This window comes from Schistocerca americana, chromosome X (assembly GCF_021461395.2).
Source record: "Schistocerca americana isolate TAMUIC-IGC-003095 chromosome X, iqSchAmer2.1, whole genome shotgun sequence".
NCBI classification, from domain to species: domain Eukaryota; kingdom Metazoa; phylum Arthropoda; class Insecta; order Orthoptera; family Acrididae; genus Schistocerca; species Schistocerca americana.
Window position 1 is genome coordinate 411,089,060 of NC_060130.1, and position 10,135 is coordinate 411,099,194.

Sequence of the window (10,135 nt, forward strand, 5' to 3'; positions counted from 1 at the left end):
CACGATACCAATGTGCTTTCACCGCGATGTCGCCAAACGTGGATCAGAACCTGGATTCATCCGAAAAAATAACGTTTTGCCATTCGTGCACCCAGGTTCGTCGTTGAGTACACCATCGCAGGCACTCCTGTCTGTCATGCAGCGTCAAGAGTAACCGCAGCCATGGTCCCCGAGCTGATAGCCCATGCTGCTGCAAACGTCGTCGAACTGTTCGTGCAGATGGTTGTTGTCTTGCAAACGTCCCCATCTGTTGACTCCGGGATCGAGACGTGGCTGCACGATCCGTCCCGATCCGTTACAGCCATGCGGATAAGATGCCTGTCATCTCGACTGCTAGTGATACGAGGCCGTTGGGATCCAGTGCGGCGTACCGTATTACCCTCCTGAACCCACGGCTTCCACATTCTGCTAACATTCGTTGGATCTCGACCAACGCGAGCAGCAATGTCGCGATACAATAAACCGCAATCGCGATAGGCTACAATCCGACCTTTATCAAAGTCGGAAACGTGATGGTACGCATTTCTCCTCCTTACACGAGGCATCACAACAACGTTTTACCAGGCAATGCCGGTCAACTGCTGTTTGTGTATGAGAAATCGGTTGGAAAATTTCCTCATGTCAGCACTTTGTAGGTGTCATTTGCATATCACAGCATCTTCTTCCTGTCGGTTAAATTTCGTTTCTGTACCACGTCATCTTCGTGGTGTAGCAATTTTAATGGCTAGTAGTGTAAGAAGAGCGAAACCTCATGTACATTTTGTTGTTGTTGTTGTGGTCTGCCGGCCTTTCTGTCCGAACGATTCTAGGCGCTTCAGTCCGGAATCGCGCTTCTGCTACAGTCGTAGGCTCGAATCCTGCCTCGGGCGTGGATCTGTGTGATGTCCTTAGGTTAGTTAGGTTTAAGTAGTTCTAAGTTCTAGGGGACTCATGACCTCAGATGTTAAGTCCCATACTTCTCATAGCCATTTGAAACATTTTGTTGTGGTCTTCAGTCCAGAGACTGGTTTGATGAAGCTCTCCACGCTATTCTACCCTGTGCAAGCTTCTTCATTTCCAAGTAACTGCTGCACCCTACATCCTTCTGTATCTGTTTAGTGTATTCATCTTTTTGTGGACTGGCAAGACAGCCAATCCACTAGGACGGGAGGCCGAAGGGCACGCGTTTAAGCTCACCCAGGATGGCGTGAGGTCTGGAACAGGACAAGGTCTTTACAGTAGCAAAATTAGTACGTAGCTTCCGGAATACTTAACTTTAATCCATAATTGGTGAACATTGGTCTGACGGTACATGCATCACAAGATAAGTAGCAATTGATAATGGCGCCTTGCTAGGTCGTAGCAAATGACGTAGCTGAAAGCTATGCTAACTATCGTCTCGGCAAATGAGAGAGTAATTTGTCAGTGAACCATCGCTAACAAAGTCGGCTGTACAACTGGGGCGAGTGCTAGGAAGTCTGTCTAGACCTGCCGTGTGGCGGCGCTCGGTCTGCAATCACTGATAGTGGCGACACGCGGGTCCGACGTATACTACCGGACCGCGGCCGATTTAAAGGCTACCACCTAGCAAGTGTGGTGTCTGGCGGTGACACCACACATCTCTTGGTCCCCCTCTACGATTTTGCCCTCCACACTGCCCTCCAATACTAACTTGATGATCCCTAGATGCCTCAGAACAAGTCCTACGAACCGATTCCTTCTTCTACATAAGTTGTGCCACAAATCCCTCTTCTCCCCAATACTGTTCAGTACCTCCTCATTAGTTGCATGATCTACCCATCTTATCTTCAGCATTATTCTTTCGCACCACATGTAGAAAGCTTCTATTCTTTTCTTGTCTAAACTATTTATCGTCCACGTTTCACATCCATACATGGCTACACTCCACACAAATACTTTGAGAAAAGAATTTCTGACACTTAAATCTGTACTCAATGTTAGCATTTTTCTCTTCTTCAGAAACGATTTTCTTGCCATTGCCATCTACATTTTGTACCCTCCGTCCTTCGACCATCATCAGTTACTTTTCTGCCCAAATTGCAAAACTCATCTACTACTTTAAGCGTCTCATTTCCTAATCTAATTCCCTCAGCAGATTTAGTTAGACTACATTCCATTATACTCGTTTTACTTTTGTTGATATTCATGTTATAACCTCCTTTCAAGACACTGTCCATTCCGTTCAACTGCTCTTCCAGGTCCCTTGCTGTCTCTGACAGAATTATAATGTCATCGGCAAACCTCGAAGTTTTTATTTCGTCTCCATGGATTTTAATTCCCGTTTCCTTTACTGCTTGCTCAGTTGCGTACAGTAGACCAATGCTGTCATCCTTCGAGCCAAGCTGTAGCTTATGATATGAGTAATGTACAGAACTGAAATACAGTATTGCACTGGTTAGATTACATTTGTCGAATATGTGGGAATCCTACTTCATATTCCCTCTACTATCTGTTTGCAGCCTCGAAATAATAAATCGAGGAATTTCAAGTGGAACTGATTTTTTAATTGCCCAAGACTGTTAGAATGCTGTTCGTAGAACTCGATACTGTAGAGTTCCCATGAACAGATACTTAATGCCACCTGAACTCCAGAATTTAATACACGTAAAATTTCAAAGACTTCTCATCTGATACAGACAGACGAGGAACTTTCCTTACCAGTTTATTGTACAAAATTTTATTTTATTTTTGCACATTTTGAATATACGCGCTGTTATCTGTCGTACTTTCAATTATAATCAATTCCTATTTGGCGTTTATGATGATTTGCTGATTACCCTAAGAGAACCCAGTAAACATTTTGAGAGGAATACGCACACTAAACTGATTGCTAATCGATCCCTCTATGAAATGTCCTGGATTTTGCAAAGCACTCAGGTTCACGGTTGATGTGGAGATGTTTATTTTATGGGATGATGTTATCTCCTCAGTGTGTGCGCAGTCAGCCTCGATACCATTAAGTTCGTTTCTTGTTTCTTGAATCAGAAAGTTGAGCGCAGTAGGTTTAAATAGTGATGTTGCTGCTAGACAGCTTCCATCCTTCATAAGTGTGCCTTCCAGGTATATGAACTGTTGCTTGGAATAGATAAATCATCTTGATTTTAAACGATAATACTTATCTTTTCATTATTATTATACATTGCCAGAGTAAAAGGTTTGTGGGAGAAATATGAGGAGTGATTCTCTCATTAAACTGAACTGGGGCTAATATGTTAAGAGACATCATTACATAGTTTCAATCCCATCAATTTAAGGAACTTGTAATTCTCACGTATCATGTTGTCCTGTTGCAGAGTGGAGTACCCTCACAGATGTCTGGGTCGGTTTCGTATTTCATATCCACGCAGCAGCTGCTTTAAGTGCAAACATACTATGATTTCCTCTCCTCGAAAGTCGACTAGAGTGCCATCCTGGTTAACAATGTTGAACTTGAAATAGTCTAATATCCGAAGTCAATTGGAGGTATATCGGGCTGCTCGGAACCTCATCGAGCTACACCTGATCCCACTGTAGAGAAGACTCTGTAGACTATGTATTACTCGATAGCTGCGATACGAAATCGTTACCACATGGAGCGTACTAACAGATAGTACTAACAGATAGAATGGGTGCATACATTTTATCGGTATTATTCCTCAAAACTTGGCACCTTGAGAAACCCATTACTGATCCAGTTTTGTCGTTTTCGTCTCTGATTTAAACATATTGACGTTCGCATATAAGTTAAATCCTTTTACAGGTCACTTGTAATTGCATTTAAATCGTCATTATCGTATGAGCCAGGGGGTATTTCCACAGTTTTACTATTTCCTACATGCAGTATATTGTTCACCTCCGTGATAATAGGAATGTTGATGTATCTTTCCAGACTCATCGATACAATACTCCGCCGGCCGAAGTGGCCGTGCGGTTAAAGGCGCTGCAGTCGGGAACCGCAAGACCGCTACGGTCGCAGGTTCGAATCCTGCCTCGGGCATGGATGTTTGTGATGTCATTAGGTTAGTTAGGTTTAACTAGTTCTAAGTTCTAGGGGACTAATAACCTCAGCAGTTGAGTCCCATAGTGCTCAGAGCCATTTGAACCATTTACAATACTCCATTCCCCTTTGCCTAGATCTATCGGAGGGGCGGTTATTCATATATAAAACTGATGAGCGTTCTTTTAAAGTCAGAGTGTCCATCATAACTCGTAAATCTCAACTGACATGGAGATGCACTCGCTGCTTGTTTTTATGCAGTCATCAGGAGAAACATTAGACAGAAATGTACACAGAGATATGAATCGATATCTTGGTAGTGTCGAAAGTTGTAGAACTTGCGGTTGTTAGCGAAATAATGGCACAATGCATCAGGCGAGTGTAAATACCCGCACAAGTCAAAGCAGAACATGTTATTTACATTTCTATAAACATATGCAACGTAGAGCGTTCTGATATTCCTCCAGTTCTATAATTGCGATCCCATATTCTTTGGATTTCCACATCGTCTTCGGCTATGTACTCCACATATGGCTCAAATTGCTATAAGCACTATGGGACTTAACATCTGAGGTCATCAGTCCCCTAGACTTAGTACTACTTAAACCTAACTAACCTAAGGACATCACACACATCCATGCCCGAGGCAGAATTCGAACCTGCTACCGTAGCAGCTGCGCGGTTCCGGACTGAAGCGCCTAGAATCGCTCGGTCACAGCAGCCGGCTTTAGTCCACATAAACACTCCACAAAATCTTGTCGTTTTGAATTTGTTGGCGAATTATGCAGAACTGTATTTGTAAGTGGTTTTTCTGGTACTATGCCCAGGGGACTTTTTTATGCAGAGACCAAGTCTTTTCCTGTCTGGTTTAAAACATAGTCCTTTACCGACAGGAAAAGCCTCCATCATCCTATTATGCCTTTCAGCATCCTGTAGTTGCTCCTCTGCGTTTTGTGCGTTCCCCATTGTTCAGGCTACGGTAGCCGCCCCTCATGATAATGAACGATTGCTGACAATCCAAAAAGTGTTGGAATTAGAATCGGGATAATTGCATCAAATGTCTTAGGTATTGAGAGAATCCTAAGTGTTTTAACATTTATTTTTCATCTTGTTACTCCTTTTGCTTCAATGCACTTTTCCACCGCCACCACTGAATGAATGCAACTTCTTAGAAATCCTACGTAGAGTGTATGATGAGCTGCACATATAGGTTTTATGTATTTTATTATAGCACCTATTTTAAGTTTATCACACACTGCTTTATCAACTTGAGATTCATAGAAAAAATTCAAAGGAATTGTGCAATATTTCCCAGACATGTGTGTTCCGAGTAAGGTCTTAGGGATGGGAAAGGCCCACCACGGTGTAACAGCCGTACTAGAAAACCGCTACGTTAACAAAGAGAACATTACCTCAGGTTCAAGAAAAGTAAAAACCTAGCTGACAAACAAAAGATAAAGAAACGAAAATGAGCGTAAGGAGAGCAATGAGAGAAGCGTTCAATGACTGTGAAAGTAAAACTTTGTTAACCGATCTGAGTGAAAAGCCTAAAAGGTTTCCGTCGTATGTAAAATCTGAAAGTGGGTCTAAATCATCTGTTCATTCACTCAGGCCGGCCGGTGTGGCCGAGCGGTTCTAGACACTTCAGTTGGAACCGCGCGACCGCTACGGTCGCAGGTTCGAATCCTGCCTCGGGCATGGATGTGTGTGATGTCCTTAGGTTAGTTAGGTTTAAGTAGTTCTAAGTTCTAGGGAACTGATGACCTCAGATGTTAAGTCCCATAGTGCTCAGAGCCGTTTGAACCATTTGAACCATCCACTCAGTGACCACGCACGGGAACGGAAGATAACAGAGAGAGGGCCGAAATACTGAATTCGATTTTCCAAAATTGTTTCACCACGGAAGATTGTAACATGGTCCCGCCTTTCAGTCATCACAGGAACGTCAGAATGGCAGATAATGAGATAACCGATCGCGTAATAGAGAAACAACTGCAATTACTTAGTAGTGGAAAGGCGTCAGGGCCAGATGAGATACGTATAAGATTCTACAAAGATTAGGCGAAAGAACTTGCTCCCTTTCTAGCAGTAATTCATCATAGATCGCTTGAACAACGAATGGTACGTAACGTTTTAAAGAAGGGCCGTAGGACGGAAACAATTACAGACCTATATCGTTGATGGCAATCTGTTGTAGAATTATGGAACACGTTTTATACTCAAGAAGGAACATCTGCTCTACAAAAATCAACATGGATTCCGCCAACAGAGATTCTGTGAAACTCAGCTCGCTCCGTTCCTCCACGAGATCCACAGTGCCGTAGACAATGGCGCTCGGGTTGATGCCGTGTTCCTTCACTTCAGGAAGGCCTTTCACACTCTCTCGTACTGCCGTTTAGTGAAAAAAGTACGAGCTTATCGAGTATCAGAGCAGATTTGCGACTAGATTCAAGACTTCCTTGGAGACAGAACAAGGCAAGTCGCTCTTAACATAACAAAATTGACAGGTGTATAAGTAGTGTATTCCAAGGAAGTGTGATAGGACCGTTACCGTTTACAATTTGTTCTTTCTTTATTTTAGTGTTATTTTAACCTGTTGGTTGGTTGGTTTAAAGGATGGGGGGGGGGGGGGGGGGGGGAGGGACCAAACTGCGAGGTCATCGGTCCCTCACAGTGTATACAAGCGATCTAATAGAAAGCGTCGGATGCTCTAAAAGGCTGTTCACAGATTATGCAGTTGTGTACAAGAAAGGATCAACGACATAAGATAGTAACGATTTGCAGAATGACCTCCACTGTTGATGACAAAACGCTGGAAACAGTATTTGCCGTAAAATATCTAGGAACAACTATCCGGAGCAACCTTAAGGGGAATGACCATATAAAACAAATAGTGGGAAAAGAGGATATCAGACTCAGATTCATAGGAAGAATTTAAAGGAAGTGTAACTCATCCGCGAAGAAGTGGCTTATAAGGTGCTTTTTCGGCTCAATCTTGAGTATTGTTCATTTATCTGGGATCCCTACCAGACAGGACTGATAAAAGAGATAGAGAAGATCCAATGAAAAGCGGCACGTTTCGTCACGGGATCTTTTATTCGTCACGAGAGCGTTACGGAGATGCTCAACAAACTCCATTGGCAGACAAGAGAGGCGTTGCGCAGCGCGGAGAGATTTACTATTGAAATTACGAAAGAGCACTTTCCGGGAAGAGTCGGACTACATATATCTCGCATAATGACCATGTGGAGAAAATTCGAGAAATTACATCCAACACAGAGGCTTACTGACAATCATTCTTCCCACGACCTATTCGCGACTGGAACAGGATGGGAAGGGGTTCACTGTCCTTAACACGTAAGTTATATGGTTTTTCTGCAACATTTTCCAAGATTGTTAATATCTCGGCTGACCAGTGCAGCAGGTTAAGAGTTTTGAATTTCGAAATGCCCACCAATACACTTATACTCAATTTGTGTTTGCATTGATCCACCATCTTGACATGATTTTGCACTGTATTTAGAAACCCATTACCATGAAAATCAGTTACTGTCATTTTAATCATATGATGTTTGGTTTGATTACACTCCCTAATAATTTGTGGGAGAACGCCTGACAATTTTTATGGTCCTAGAAGACCTAATTGCACTCCTATACAGTTTTTTATCATCCTTCTCACATTCTCCACAATACATACATTCATGTCAGAGAATGTCAGGTAGTGCTTTATTCCATATCATTCAATTACCAACTTCAAATATCTGTTACAAAACTCTCCACCATGATTAGTTTGCAGATTGTCAGGACGCTGATTCATCTTAGTCTGCAGCGGTTGTTCAGACACCTCTGGCATTTCCTTCCCAGCCTTTGCCTTCACAGGGAGGGCCCAGGCAAATTTGGAATATATATCAATGTTCATGAAGATTTATTTGAAAACCTCATTTCATTGTGAATATTATATCAGATCTATGAGATTGGCCTGTTACAAATTATCCAAACCAAATATTATGGCGTGTCTATAAGGAAACGATTTGCACACAGGCCTGTGGAGATCTCGGACCATTATCTCCATAATTATTGTTCAATAATGCATCTTTCTCATAACCCCAAAATGACTGTTATTATTTCATTTGTGTGGCCTGTATTCCCTGCGGCAGCCAATGTTGTGAGTAGTCATAAAGATTCTATGATTTTGAAACTTCCTGGGGTATTAAAACTGTCTGCCGGACCGAGATTCGAGCTCGGGATCTGTTGCCTTTCGCGAGCAAGTGCTCTACCAACTGAGCGACCCAAGCACGACTCACGACCCGTTCTCACAATTTTACTTCCGCCAGTACCTCGTCTCGTACCTTCCAAACTTCACAGAAGTATATCTATTAAAGAGGCAATGGTGTTCAGTTTTTTATGCTTTCTCAATGCCTTCACCTTCACTATGTACGCCATTTAACACTGATATAATAATCTGAATGTATTCCGTACTGTTTTGTGACTTTTAACTGGCCATTTGGTACATTGCCTCGCCTGTGTGCATTAATCGTATTTAATAGTTCAGCATACGTTATTAACTCTTTCGGCAAAAACTTTTTGTGGTTCTAAGTTATTAGGAATATTAGTGTCATTAAACTGGACGTTTGTTCAAACTCCTTACCTCTAGCATTTTTTGTGCACTTATTTAGGCTTATAGGATATTTTCCCAGCGTATTCAGCTAACCCTGGCTGGCTCTATTTGTTGCATCTAATTCGGTAGCACAGTGGTGAATAATGAAATTGGTGATTGAATATTTTTCTTCTTCTTCTTCTTCTTCGCCTCCTCTTCCCCTGCCTCCAGCCGCCATGTGTGAGAGCTATTTAATAGTTTCTATTAATGGCTTAAACGTTTCAGAGAGAGACTGTTCTCACTACAGCTGTCCTAGCTATAACGTCATCACTTTCGACAAATATATTTCATCGATTTGCTCCTGCATACAAAGCTGAATTCAAGTTGGTACACGTCTTATACGCTTGTGCATGGCTTTCTCCTCATATATTTTAAACTATTCGGATCACATCAGCTTTTGAATCCACTACATTGATTAATTTCCGAAGGGACTCACTGCCTTTTCCCCAAGATTTTCTTTCTGAATTATTCAGAGGAGGAGTTTTTTATATCTTCTAATTTTTCCTTAAGTTCATGAACCTTATCAGTGCCTATTTTCATACCATCTCCCAGCATCTGCATTTCAATAGTATGATGTTCTAGAGTCTCAGTGACGTTTTCAATAGAGCTTTTAAGATATGCATTTATTCTCTCGATTTTTTTACTGATATATCAACGTGTATAGGCTTGGGCTTCATCCCATCAGAATGAGCACATCGTAGATGTGCCAATTTGCTCTTGGCCTACAACATACCGACAATTACATAGTGCTTCACTACCTTTTACGCAGAATCTCCTAGTTTTGTCTGTATCGAAGCTCATTCAATATCCTCGTTTCATCAGTAATTTTAAAAATGGTTGAAATGGCCCTGAGCACTATGGGATTTAACTTCTGAGGTCATCAGTCCCCTAGAACTTAGAACTACTTAAACCTAACTAACCTAAGGACATCACACACATCCATGCCCGAGGCAGGGTTCGAACCTGCGACCGCAGCGGTCGCGCGGTTCCAGACTGCAGCGCCTAGACCGCTCGGCCACTCGGGCCGGCTAGTAATTTTATTCCAACAATGCAGCATATGGTACAAATTCATTCAATGTCATGCCGGTTCCCATACGCACTTTGTAAACATGCCTTAAATTTATATTGTCCTGTTTGAAAGCGATTATAAAATTTGCATTACCCTCACCAACTGCTTCAAGATCCTAGAGTACGTCTGGCTTAAATAAAACGCATTCACTTTCATGTACTGGACAAAACAAAAGAGTTTTCATATCTGTTCGTATTTTTCCACTACAATGTAATCAGGTATGAATATGCTGTTCGGCTTTACTTTTTCAAGTGGTGAATTGTACCTGCTGTTGCTGAATGTCAGGTAAGTTGCTCCAATCTCCTGCTATTGGCACTACATCCCAGGACGGGACTTGGCCTCCTCAATAATTTTCTGTCATTACTTTCTGAACTTCCCCGTGGACCTCCACTTACGGCAACCGACTCTGGCAGCGTCCTGTCCTACCTCGTCG

At 42.3% G+C, this 10,135-nt stretch overlaps 1 non-coding gene across 1 annotated transcript; it reads right to left on the reverse strand.

Moving 5' to 3' along the window:
* Nucleotides 1-9,575: 9,575 nt before the first annotated feature.
* Trnas-gga lies at nt 9,576-9,658 on the reverse strand. Its single transcript is given in 2 exon segments — nt 9,576-9,610; nt 9,620-9,658. It is a non-coding gene; the product is annotated as a tRNA-Ser (tRNA).
* Between the last annotated feature and the right edge of the window lie 477 nt (nt 9,659-10,135).